Here is a 14,761-nt window from a genome sequence, read left to right on the forward strand (position 1 = left end):
GTGTGTGTGTGTGTGTGTGTGCGTGTGTGTGTTCATTTATGAGTCTTGTGGCTATGGAAAGGTTCTTTTTAAAAAAGAAAATATTCTATAAACTGAGTAGAAATGCTGAAAATATTTTTCATCTGAATTATTGATGCAGTTATTCAAACATTGGTCTCATTTTGCCTATATTTTTGGAATTTTAGTCTTTATCTTCTCTACACCTTCCCTCGATAGTACCCTTAGCTAATGTCTTACATTCTCACAGTTTCAGTTACCACATACAAAGCAATACATATCAAATTTATATTTCTAGCCCAGATCACGAGACCCATATACCATACTGTTTATTTAACATATCGAATAAAAAATCTCAAATAAACTTCAGACTCAACATATAAAAATAATTATTTACTTTCTTTACAAAAGGAGTCACCTTCCAATACTCCATATCTTAATAAGTGTACGCCATTCAAGAAAATTATGCAGTCTATAAACCAGCTGTCATTTTGTCATCACTCTCTCTCATACCCCTGTAGACTGCTCTCTATTCTCCTTCTCACATTACCAAGATTGTTATTTTTTTGTTAAGTATCTCTCATTTCTCCTCTCCATCACCATTGTCATGATATTAATACAAAGATACTAAAATATTAAATAACTGCAATAGTAAGGTCTTCCTGTTCAGTCTTACTCCAATTCAGTCATTCTCTGCCATAAAACCTAAGTAATATTTCTTCTTAAAAGTACTGACAATATAACCCTCCTTAAAAAAAAAAAATCCTTTAATATCCTTCTTAATCTAACACCAAACTTCATAACCTTGGCAAGAATTGCCTGTCATGTCTAACCCTTGCTTACTTATTCGGTCTCTTCCTACATCAAACTTATGCAAACTCTCAGCAGCATAATCATATTAAACTAATTTTAGGAACTAATGCCTTATTTCACAACATTGTCTTAGCACAAATTCCCTAGACCTGACTCCTCTTTCCTCCATCAAGTTAACTCCCAAATATTCTCCATATCTTTGTTTAAATTTTAAGAATTTTTCTTCGAAATCCATGAAAAGGTCAAATACACTAACGTTATATTCCCCTGTCAGAACTTACCATTTTCAGTCTAACATATATAGGTCTTTGAGTGAATATTTGATTAATTCTCCACCCACTTGACTGTAAATCACATAAGGGTCTTATATCTTTTATATTTTCAAGTTTTTAAAATATATTTTTAGTGCTTTTTAAAGCACCTGCCACATAATAAATACTAAAATTATATTTATTGTATCAAGTTTTCTGTAAGAAATCACAGAAGTAAATGTTGATATGTAGCTTGGGAGTAAGATTTGAAAGAAACAAAAATCCAGACAATGGAGGGTTGGTTGCTAGGTCATTGAATGCCAAGCGAAAACCAAAGTATTTGTCTGCTTGGGTGACTGATATCGAATGAGAATCTTATAAATACCAAAGGAGTTTAGGTGAAAAAGTAAGTGCTTCAGAGACAAACCTTTTTTTTTGTGGTGTTTATGCTCGCCTCTTTATGGTGATTATATTCTTACAAGTTTTCTTGCACATCATATTAAAACATAACAAACCACCTTACATATGCTGATTCGGACATTGCATATAAACTGATGAGTAAAGCATTTGTATTGTGGTATATTGGCACTACATCCCAACAAATATAATTTTTTTTACTGTATTGACATGAGTGTTCATAAATCTATATGAGTACTTATTAGACTTGCTCTCAAACTAAATTACTTGAAAATGCAGAGATACTTCAAGAGATAATAATCATCAAGGACTTGCTGTGCAGAGGGAATAGACAGAAGAACGCCTAACACCATTTATGCTGTAAACGGTCTACACAGGTCTTAGAATTCAACACTGCTTATGGCAGCATGGGTGTTCTGATTCACATTTAGTTCACAGAAATGCATGATGGGTTGCTATCGTTTCCTACTCATGTACTTCCAGGGTGATCTCAGAAGAATTTAATAGTCTTGCCTCAGATATTTTAAAAATGATCCCTTCTTACTCTCTTTCTCCTCTCAAATTTGGAAATCTATTCTCTCTCTCTCTCTCTCTCTCTCTCTCTCTCTCTCTCTCTCTCTCTCTCTCTCTCTTTGACATGTATGTCCAGGAGTACTTAAACTACAGTCCTGAGGAGATGAAGTTACTGGCATCCAAATGCCTAATTGTAGGGTCTTCCCAGACCCTACATCTGACAGATAAAGAGATAAAGCTCTTGCTGAACTTCACAGTTTCAATGAGAGAGATAGAGCAAGTCTTTGCCAGACACTAAACATGAGAAGATGGTTGAAATAGGCAATCAACCATTGGTAAATTAGAGACTAATTAAAAGGAGTTATCTGGAGATAAACTCTCATGACAGTTCATCAAACTGTCAAGCCCTATTTGAGTCAGAGTCAGCCTGAGTGAGAGATAAAATGAAGTCTGAGGATGGTATAATAGCAAGATCAATGGTATCATATAAAGGACAAAACAGTGAGATCAATGAAGAAAATTAAGTTTGGTGAGAAAATAATATTCTAAGAAAAGGTGTAGTAGGTGAAGAGTTAGAGTGTAGAGATAAAGCGAAGTCTGTCTGGGGAACAGGATCCTGTATCTATATGCACTTTGAGGAAAGAGGAAATGGCAAGTGGTAAGTGCAGAAAAAGTAATAAGAACATGAAATCTAGTCACAGAAAGGACTCGGATGGTAGAGAGAAACAATAATAAGAGTAAACCAGAGAGAAGCTAAGATTAGGGGCAGAGAGGACCCTGTTTGCAAAGACGAGAAAGTCAAGTATGAAGGTGAAAAAAAAATATGAAGAGTTAGCAGAACCCAAAGGATATAAAAAAAATGGACGGGGCACAAGGAAACCGATCAGTCTTAGTTAATAGTGTTAGCTAATATCTGAGTGGCCTCTGGTGATAGAGAAAAGGCCAATGATGTGAGTGAAAGAAGCCTTGAGGGAGAAGGACTCCATGTGAAGTTATGACAAAATGAGAAGAAAAGAGATAGTGAAGGAGAATCGATGAGAGCTGAGATAGTAACCACTGAAGAGAGAAGTGCTTTCACAGAGTGCTCAGGATGAGATGACAAGAAGACCAGAACTAGAGAGGGCTAAGCAGCAGGTGGTTCATAATTGCACCTATGGTATGTTTTCTAAAAGAGTGAATGTCAGAGATAGAAAAAGCTAAAGTTAAAAAATTGTGGGAGCCAAGAGACAAAGAAGAAGACACAGTTCCCAGAAGTTCCCCCCACACAGCAGCTCAACTTTCGCCATTGCTACTGCAGTGATCTTACTGCAAGAATTAGTGGCAGTTGCTCTTAAGAGAGACCTGGTTCATGTGGCTGCTGGAGACAGAAGATACAAGCTCTAGACTGGAGAAGAACAGGAGCAGACAGAGCTGGTAGTCCTAGCTGGATTCACATTTTCCCACATCCCTGACTTCTCCAAATTCCTTTTGTTTTCACCCTAAGGCTTTCTTCGCATTGTCTTCCCTATGGTTTCTACTAATCAAGGTCAACATAAACTGTACTCGGGCTCTGGAATTTCATAGGTCATACAGGAAAGAAAGATCTGGAAAAGAGATTTACCCCTCCCTAGTTTCTATCCCAACCTGAGCCCACAAATCCATTATTTTGGGTAGAGTAAGTGGGAATCCTCACTAATATAACCCAGTGTCTTATAAGAGCAGCTGATGTTATATATAAAAATGTATTTTAGTTACTTCCACTAAGAAGAGTTCTTTGATTTTTTCCATATACTTTCTATATTTTTCCAAAAATTCTTTTACCTCTCAATACTTATTTTTTAGAAAGCAAGTACTAATAGATTTTTATCCCAAATACACCAGTAACTAAGTTGAATGTAAGTAAACAAAATGCTGCAAATAAAACAAGATCAGCAGAATATGTTTAAAAAAGGAACAAAAACGGATCTCTCTCAACAATGAACAGCACAAACATAAAAAATTAGTAAGCATGTAAAAACTTTGAAAAACAAAATTAACAAACCTGACCTAAGACATAGGTCCAATGACATATCGTGAACAGTACATGAAACAATTGCATTTTTTTTCTTTTCAGTTGTACAAGGAATGGTTACAAATCTCTGCAAGTTACAATGAACTAAGATTATACAATATATATCTTAGAAATTGGTAATATTAAGAAGGAGACAAAAATATAAGAAGAAAAAAATCAATTGGCAATAGTGTGGATCATATAAAAAAGGCTACCATGATATTACAAAATATTTGAACTGAGTGATAGTACAAATATAGGTCGAAACATAAAAGTTATTAAGTACATTTATAAAAAAATGTATAAGTGCATATCTTGAAAATGCTGAAAATCAGTCATCTGAGCGTTTGCATGAAGATATTAAAAACAGCAAATTATATCCGTAATAAAGGAGAAAGAAGAAAATTTCAAAATTAAGAGCCAATATAATGAATTTAACATAAACTGGAGACAATAAATACATTTGTATTTTTTAAAGCCAATTAAATTGTTAAGGGTGCATTGAGACGGATAAAGATAAAAACATGGAAACACATTTAAGCAATATCAAAAATAAAAAAGGGTACATCTCCACAGATTCAGACAATGTTAAAAAGATAGGAGAATAATAAGAGCAATGTTATGACAATAAATTTAAAACTTTAAACAAAACAGTTTCTAAAAAGTAAACACAGCTCACAAAATTTCATACAAGGAAAAACTTAAAATTTTTTTCTTTAACTCTAATAAAATTGAATTGATAAATTAAAATCTCCCACAAAATCCCAGGCCCACTTAAGAAAGAAATAAAATCTATCTTAATGTCTTTCAGACATTATTGGAAAGGCAAACACATCCTAAATTGTTTTATAGGGCCAAAATAATTATGACATTCAAAATAAAAGATATAAAGAAAGAAAAATTAGGGTTAACCTCAGTCACAAATATAGATGCAAAAATCCTAACCAATTTAGTAATTTATAAAAGATTATTATTCATCATCAGATTTGACTTTATTCAAAAGCCACATATCACCCTCTAGTGGCAGCCTGGAAAAATACATGGGGCCTCGTAACAGTGACTACAGAGTGATGGATTCTACTTGTTCTAAACTGAGGCCTTGTGGAAACATCAAAAAAGATCTGGGCCCATAGGATAAGAAACATTCTTTTTGTGGTGAAGAAAAGTCTCCAGAAAAATCACTGAAGAGGGTTGTATGCGCCAGAGTTCCACCAGAGAAACAGAACCAACAGGATAGATAGACAGATGATGATAGATGATCAATGATGATAGAAAGATAGATGATAGATAGATGATAGATATATAGACAGATGATAGATGATAGATAGATAGATAGATAGATAGATAGATAGATAGATAGATAGATAGATAGATGATAGATAGAGAGGTAGATGATAGAGAGGTAGGTAGATAGATGAGAATTGATACAGATAGAACTTATTATAAAGAATTTGTTTATGCAGTTAGAGAGACTGTATACAAAGAATCAATCAAGGTTACACAATTATGGGAGCTGTCTATGCAAATTCAAAATCTGTAGGGCAGGGCATAGGAAGTACATGTTGGAAATTCTCTAGCAAAAACTGATGCTTCAGCTCATAGGTGAAATTTCTCCTTTCTTAGAAAACCTCAATGCTGTTCTTTAAGTCTTTCAACTGATTAGATCAATCCCACCCAGATTATCTAGGATAATTTCCTTAATATAAATTCAACAAATTTTAGATATTAATTACATTTACAAAATACCTTCACAGCAACACATAGGTTAGTATAGTTTTGATTAAATAACTGGTTACTATGCCTTAGAACATATAAAACTGACCATCACATTCCACGTTTTGTCAACTTGGCACCCATATTTAATTTCATAAACAATATTTAGTCTCTAAATAAAAACAATAACAAAGTCATACTTCTGTCTATTATGATACTGCTATCTTAGATATAATAGAAAACATGTTAAACCTTTTCCCAGAAGAGGATAGAAAGTCCTTGGCTAATGTTTACTCTTCTCCTTAATAATTCTATAACTTATATACTGAGATAAAAGTTAACTATTATTAATACAACCTATCTTAGAAAATATGGGAATAATAAAGGGAGACGAACATAATAGATTACATATAAATACATATAGTTATGTATGTATATGTACATATACACACAAACATATTCACATATTCAAGCAATACTCATAACAATTAGAGTCTTCATTTTTTTCGCAACTGATCTAATTGGTATTTACAACTACCTCCTTCCACTATGCATTCATATTCCCTTTGCCCTCAGCAAGCACCACAGCTAGTTGTGATTCTTTGCCTAGTGGAGTGATCCAAACATTCATTCCTGAAGGGTCTGGGACGTTTGCATTTCTGCCTGAATGAGTAGTTGTAATTTTCCATTAACTTAAATCACAGGACACGGTAGTACTAAGAAATGTCCTAAGGGATCTGCTATACTACAGATGTACTCTTCCCTACCTCTCATGTGGAGTAGCAGTTCAATCTCCTCTTAGAATCTGTATCAGTTGACCCATTTAGAACAGTAACTCCCTTCTTTGCCTGTTGATTCAGAGGCATGAGGACCCAAAGTGACTGAGTCTTAAGTTCCGGTTCAATAAAATTATTATCGTGGTCTTGGTAGAAGCATTTCTCCTTTTAGAACTAAGACCTCCAGATCAGCAAAGCATAATGTCATAGGAACAGGAAGCAAACATTTTCCAGTGGATCAATGGAGGTAATAGTAAGCGGTGCCACTCCTCTTTCTACAACTCGATTCTTAGGCCTTTTAATACTGGCTGTGGGAAGGGGGGGAGGGGACTGGGACCATATATTATAAGCTGATTTGGAGCATATATTGCCTCCAAGATTGGTTGTTAGAGGGACTAGATGCAACGATTTACCCTTCACCTTAAAAAAGATATGTTGACATGCCCCCTACAATTAGATTTAGAAATTTCACTAAATAAGGCTTGTAATTTTGATGGATTTATTTACCCTCTGACAGGCAAATTTCTTAACAATATATCTAAATTAACTGTACCTCTTGCTCACTAGGTCCAATCAGCAAAACATCATCAATGTAATGGATCAGAAAGGAGATGTTTGTGGAACAGAAAGGAGATTGAGGCCCCTGCAGACTAAATTATATTATAAGTCTAGAGAGTTGATATATCCCTGAGGTAGGACAGTGAAGGTATTCTGCTTACCTTGCTAACAAAAATCAAGCTACTTCTGGTAGTCTTCGCTAGAAGGTACTGAGAAAGAAAGAAAGAAAAAGGATTTGCCAGGTCAATAGATGCATACCAGGTATCAAGTAATGTGTTAAATTCTTCAAGCAATAAAACCACATCTGGAACAGCAGATGCAATAGGAGTCGCCACCTGGTGATATTTACAGTAATTTACCGTCATTCTCCCAGATTCACTTCTTTTCTACATGGGTTAAACAGATGGGTTGAATGGATATTTGTTGGAATCACCACCCCGTTTCTTTCAAGTACTTGAAGGTAGCACCAACCTCTGCGTTACTCCAGGAATGTGGTAGTTCTCCTGGTTTACTACTTTCCTTGTTAGAAGCAGTTCCATTGTCTTTGACTTGGTCTTTCCTACCATAACAACTCTTATTCGAGGTCATTGAACCAATATTGGGACTCTTCCAGTTGTTGAGAATATCTATTTCGATTATACATTCCAAAATAACCAAATGATGGATGGATTCAGGGACCCACTGGACTCACTGTGAGGCAGACCTAACCCAAAACTCCATTGATCATCTGACCTCTTTATGCCCCTACTCTGACCAGTGGAATCAATAATGTTTCAGGTCTCCTGAAATTAGTATCAGTTCAGAGCCAGTGCCCCATGACTCTTCAAAAGTCTGCTTATTTCCTTTTCCTCAAGGCACAGGCCCCCAGGTAAATGGTCATAGGTCTTTGTGAGGGTTAGTGAGAAAAAGATTAATTTCATAAACTTTTTTGCTTTAGTAGAGTCCTTTCTTAAGACACTTGCTCCTATTTTTGATTAAAGAGGTTTTGGGTCTACGAACTGGCTCAAGCCTGGAAATTGATTGAGAGAACATGACCCTCTGTTTTTAGGATGCTAGTTAGACTTCTGTTAACTTGATCTAGAACTCTTGTACTTAAAAGAGGGTATTACAGTTTCTTCAAGCAAAACAAGGTTAACTTCTTCACACAGGAGTGGAAGGGCTACTTCTACTGGTAAAGGGTTCAACAGATTTAAAGTTCTATGTCCCTAGCTTGCTCGGAATAGTCCCATATTCCCCATTCTAGTTTTTAAGATCTCATTTCCTCCCAATCAGTGCCCTCACTTTAACAGAAGACATCTTATAATGTTGAGAATACAGAAAATCCCTCTTTTCAGTTCCTCACAATGCAGCAAACAGTGCTTTGATCTCTAGGTCAAATTTCCGGCAAATTTTCTAAATATTTCTAGGGACTTGCCTAATTTGACCCTAACACATTGTGACTGATAATAAAAACAAGTAGTGCAGACTCTCTCCAGCAGATGGAGCCATTAAACAAAGGTGTCCTTAAGAAAGCAACATTAGAAAACCATTTTCTCTTCGGTCTTCTGAAATATTGAGAACAACTATTAACTTCAGTAAATGACTTACTTACTATAACTCACTGATGAGGAAGGAAAAAGAAAAAACACAATGAGTAAAAACCATACAAGAAGCTTAGGAAATGAAAGAAAAGAACTGAAATTTTATCTGTTTTTAAAACTGAAAACAGCAGAGACGAGCTGATATGGAGGCGAGAGCGTGAAAGCATGAGCTGACCTATCTTCAGATCTTAGTTACACATCACAGTCTCTGGTGATCCCCAGAAATAAGAGCGGGAGGGTGTGCGAGTATGATCTAGGGACTGGGAATGAGAGGGAGTAAGGAGGAGCTTCTTCTCAGTTCCTCAGAGCCAGACAAGCTGTTTACTAATATTGCTAAAACTGGACTGTACCCAGGAGCTATAAAACTGGGATATATGCGGATTCACAACAAAGCCCAGACTGCAGTGGGCACGTGGCAGTGTGCCAAAAAAATGTTGTGTTCTCTTTGTCCGACGTCACAGTGCTTCACAGATCTATTCAAGGTTGCTATACAATGTCGTTATTTGCCATTTTAGAGGTACGTTAAATTAATTTGAGTGATGAACAACACTATCTTACCATTTATATATTTTTGGGCACATTGTTACTAATTTTTTTACAATAAAGAGAATTGAAATTAAAATGAACATCCATCCATTGTGAACAATAACTAGTTTATTAATTTATCGATTACATGTTTTCTACTAATATAAATCACCTCTCTCAAATGCTTCTAAGAAGAGAACTGATTTGACTTTATGGACCACACTGACTCATGAGTCTGTCAGATAAAAAGAGGTCTTAAGATTAACACTAGGATATGATCTACTTAATCAAATATTATGAAATCACTCTCAGATACTGTTTATACTAAATATATGTTTGTTGAAAGAGTAGAATAGAAAATGAAAGTATAGAAGAATTCTGGCTTTTACAGAATCCTATAAGTGACAACCACTCAGTAGTAATGTGATTTTTATGTTAGAAAGTTATCAAGTAACATAACTATTTTTGTTTAGATATCTAGTGGAAAAAGTAGTAAGTAATAAAATTTGATGTTCTAAAGGAATTTTTATTCAATTAAATTATAGTAGTCTTTTTCTCAATTTTGGAACTAATCAGATTATCAATTGTATGTAATCATCTGGTACGTGAGCTCTTCGAAGGGAGTCCAAATATATCAATTTCTTAGTAAGTTTAATACCAATTTACAATAGTTTCAAACTTCATATTGAGAATTTACTAAGATTTGGAAAGAAGTGATTCTGAACTCCCAAACTGTGGATATATTGAGAAAACAGAGAGATTATTTTGATCATTTAGATCACCATTTGTTCATCTCCATAATACATTTCTCTTACAGCCCAAAGTTAGCCCAAAATTTTGAAAAAAGACAAGGATTAAAATATTTAATAAACTAGTCTTAACACATCTCATTTCTCAGTTTCTATTAACTATAGAATGATATATCCCCACTCTAAACATAGAAGTGAACTATAAAACTCACGCACAGATTGTGGTAATTAGGCTGTATTGTAGGAATAGTGGCGGCAGAACCAGAACTGAGAATTTGAGGTAGACCAGCTGGGGGGAAAGAAAGATCAGGCACTACAGGGTCAACATGGACACTAAAACTTAGATGCTTTTCATAATGGTTGGAAGAGTTGGAGTGAACAGTATCTCAGATAAAAATTGGACAAATAGATGATAAAATGCAAAGTAATCACATATTTGTTTTTAAAAACTCACTCTCTGGGGTCCCAACCTCAAATATTAAAAAATAATCACAACTTAAATAAGTAGTTAGTATTTTTTGAGCATAGTTCTAAGTGCTTTCAAAACATGAAATACATTTGAGCTTCATTAAAAACCTACTAGACCTGTTATTATTTTCCTTTTAAAGATAAATATATTCTTCTGAAGAATCTGAGTAAATTTTTAAGGTTTTACATCTAGTAACTGGTAGGTTTTACATCTAGTAAACTCGGGCAATCTGTCTTCAGGGTCTATGTTATATTGTCCCTAAGGGCCAGATAGTGAATTTAATTGAAGAAGATAAGAGTTTTAGAGTCTGCGATGAACAGGGGCAAACATTCTGTTGTTTTCTATTTAAACACCTTGTGTGATTAAAAAATAAAAAGCCCATAATCATAAATCAAATGCTCTGACTGAACCTGGTCCAGCATTGTATAAATTATGTGTATCACACATATGTCTTAGTCCACAAATATTTACAACATTAATGTCAGCAATCGTTAACAATTATCTGAGGGAACCATTTGTATTTTTGAGACTGTATCAGTGAAATAAAGGTTCATCTGTGGTCTAATACATCTCAATACAGAACATTTCATATGAAAAATACTTTTGAATATTAGAATAATAAATTTCACCCTTAAGAAGTTGATATGCTTTATGATATTAATAGTGAGAGCTATGTAAATAATTATACTTTCAATAAGGCTATCAGACATCTCAAAGTTAAATTCGATATTTAGTAATCACAAGTTTGCTTAGCTTTATGGCAATATATTAAGCAGTCTCCCTCTCTTTAGTCCTTATTTATAAGAAATATTTCTCTAAGTGTATATTTTTCTGTAAGTCCATTTAAAAACTTTAAAAATAAGTTTTAGTAGAAACAAATTTGGTTTTTGTTTGTTTTAATTTTTTCAGGGCACTTCCTGAATATTTCTCCTATTAGCAGCTGTCTGAATTTGGATTCATACCAAGTATCTTCCAGAACTTTGAGATGAGTTTCCTGAATGCCAAGAGCCTTGTTTAATATTTATTACTCTCCCCTAAGGAACAGTATATTTTGTATCTCCTATAGCACTGCACAATGCATGGACAGAGTGGGTATTTGAATGACTAAATTAATAAGTGAGCGAATGAAGTTAATATCCTCATTATGGAGGTGCTTGGAAACACCAATTAAACCTTTCACTCTCCTTTCTTTTGAGTCCAGGGGACAATTCTACAAGTTAAGAGGAATCAGTTTTATCTCAAGTTTTCTATCAGAAGAGTTCTAAGAGTTCATGTAAATAATTAGTCTAGGGATCGGGCCAAATATCAATTTGTTATTTTCTAACTCTAAATCTACCCTTCATCACCTGCTCTTTTGTAATGGAGATATACTGACTATTTCTCCTTTGTCAGTGGCACTACATTAAGTTTTGTCAGTTGAGGATACTGGAGAGACTCTAGAAGAGGAAGAGTTTTCTTCCTGATTCCAGTTCATCAGGCTGCTTTGTTCATCAGGCCACTTTGTTCATCAGACTGCTGCAGTTTTGGTTTTCTTCAGTATCCTATGGCTGACTGAATATAGTACATTCCCCTGGGCAACTTCTAATGGCACTAGCCCTTCAGGTGCCTTCGGAATGGAGTGGTCCCAGCCGGGCAGCTCCGATGATGGGCTTCCCTTTATATAACTTCTGGTGATTCCACAGTGAGTTCCCAATTGTAGCACCTTCCTATGGACACATTTCTCAACCCTCCAGAAGGCAGATTTGCAGATTTGCTGACTTGGCCCCTCGTCTAACATCTCCAGCATCTACTTAGCCATGCTTGTGCCCTCCTTACTAAGGTTTGGACTTCGGTCCACAGTTTAATATGGGGGAGGTCTCTTCCTTGAGAGTTTTGTCTCACCCTGAGGTTCTCTATGTCTGATATTTCTGTATTTTTAGTTTTCTTTACCTCTTTTTAACCAATACCTCATTACGCCAATCCTCTATCAATAATTTTTATATCAAATTTTCCAAGTTAAAATTATTGTGGGTTTGCCTCCTAATTAAACCCTAATTCATATAGGATTAATTCAACTATAATTTTTTACTTGATCTATTTTTCTCACCCTCAATACCACTAGAATTTTCCTCTAATTCAGGAGTATCTGAAATTTTTAAGTAATGCAATACTGTTTGGGCACAAAATCTCATGTGAAATACCAATAGGTATTCCACATAAAAATAGAGGAGCTTTGATTTACGTGGCGCTAGATCACAAATTGCTCCACATACAGCTCCTTCTCCACAACCCCTCTCTCAGCCTATAGTGGTCTTAAAACATCTCTTTGGAACACAAAATGTTCTCAGGACATGCGTCTTAGTTGGTCTGGGCTGCTGTAACACAATATCACAGACCAAGTAGCTTATGAGCAACAGAAACTTCTTTCTCACAGTTCTAGAAGCTGGAAGTCTGAAATCAGGATGCCGGTATGGACGAGTGAGCGCCCTCTTCCAGGTCACAGACTTTGGGTTTGAAGTCAAAAGTGTGGTGCAACCCAAAACCTCAAAAAAATTGTCTAAGTTTCGAGATGCATTTAGCATGAATTCTTCATGTTTAGAAATTATTTTTTCTCCAAATCTTACATTACATGCTTTTAGTTATTTTTTTCTTTCTTTCTTTCTTAGTGGGCATAGAAAAACTAATTGTAACTATTTGCTCTATAATAATTTTTATGCATGGCTATTTCTTTAATTACTCTCTGGATTAAATATTTATTTTTTTCTTATTTTTTTTCCCACAGGCACATATTATCTAGTAATAACTTCCTGCATTTTAATTTTCTTTCAGGAAAAATCTCTCCTAAACCTAATCTAGACCTGTTGGGACAGTTATATATGGTGCTTCATTCCTGCACAGTTGATTAATTTCAGTTTTTTCATCTTCCATAACGCAAAAATTTCTTTACTTCAGAAATAGTGTCCTGTAATTGAGTTTTTCTTAAGCGTCTTACTTGATACGTAAGACGGTCTTATCTCTAGGAAGATATGAGAGAGGGAAGGTATCTCTCTTCTTCTGGGATTAGGAAGTGAAAAGAGTCTCTATGCTGAAGCTATTTTCTAGTTTTAGGAAGGAAATAAGTTACGAATGAAGCCCAGAATCACAGGGCCAGAAAATAAAAAGGTGGAGAGAAATGCAGACCCCCGCAAAACCCAGTTGAGTTCCCTTATCGAGCCAGAGCTGATAAACAACATACTTTTCTGGATATTGCATAATCAATCTTTGGGAAAGTCCTGGGTTTTCTAGGTAGACCATATTTTATTATGTGTATTTTTCAGATCATGAATCAAAATATTAAACTCAGTTTCACACAGCTAAAACTAAGTTGTCTGATTCCAAAAATTATGTATTTTTTCTCCTGTGCTTCTCTATAAAAGCCAAATTCTCTTTTTGTTATTTTATATCTCGTTGGGAAAAACAATCTCCAATTCAAAATCTACAACTTGGTGACTTATGAGTTGGATTCAGCTTTTATGTTTTCTTTGTTTGCACAAACACTGTTTTTAAATAAATTTTTTTTGTGTGTGATATTTGATGATATTTGAAAAGCTGGGTTTCCTAAAACGTTGAAATATGTCATCACCAGGCCTGTAATCCTTCTTAGCAATACTTTTTGTGGGAGCCAAGGGCTGGAATGGAAGAGGACGGGGGTCCTCAAACCTGATTGCATTAGAAAAAACTTTGATTTTAAAACACACACATGCTGGAGTTCCATTCGTGACCAACTCCATCATAATCTCTGAATGGAGTTTCAGTCTTAGTAAAATCTACATGCAACCGCTGATATGGAGTACGTGTTCTCCAGTTTGTCACAGTCCTCACAGCACCCTCTTCACTCACGTGACCTAACCTTTGTAGAAGTTTGAGTCATCGACCTGTTTAATCACATTCTCAATTCATAAACTCAACTGACAATTTGGATTACTGTGTCCAACAATCTAAAGCTCATTAGTTTTAATTACACTTGTACTAAAAAAATTGTCATCCTTTCAAATGTGGGATCCCAAATGGAAATAATCAAAGAATAGTATGAAAATAAATTTTATTTGTTGTTTTCCCATAAACAAAGAAAATCTCAAATAGCAATGACTGGGTATGCTGAGCAAATTCATTGCTTATTCTGGAAATATAAAAAGTGATGTCATTGAAATGCAAAAACTACCTCCTCTGAATTTTCATAATATACTTCTCACCTTTAAAAGGTAGTACACTCAGTGGTTAAATTTAAGAGGAAGGTGGCAGTGAGCTAGAACTTGAGAAACACTGGTTTTTCCTTTCCTTCCACATGTATTATAATTCTTCATCCTGAGAGATTTCATATGTTGATTCTTTCAAAAAATTTATTTAGCAAGA

This window comes from Rousettus aegyptiacus, unplaced genomic scaffold (assembly GCF_014176215.1).
Source record: "Rousettus aegyptiacus isolate mRouAeg1 unplaced genomic scaffold, mRouAeg1.p scaffold_m13_p_2, whole genome shotgun sequence".
Taxonomy (NCBI): Eukaryota; Metazoa; Chordata; class Mammalia; order Chiroptera; family Pteropodidae; genus Rousettus; species Rousettus aegyptiacus.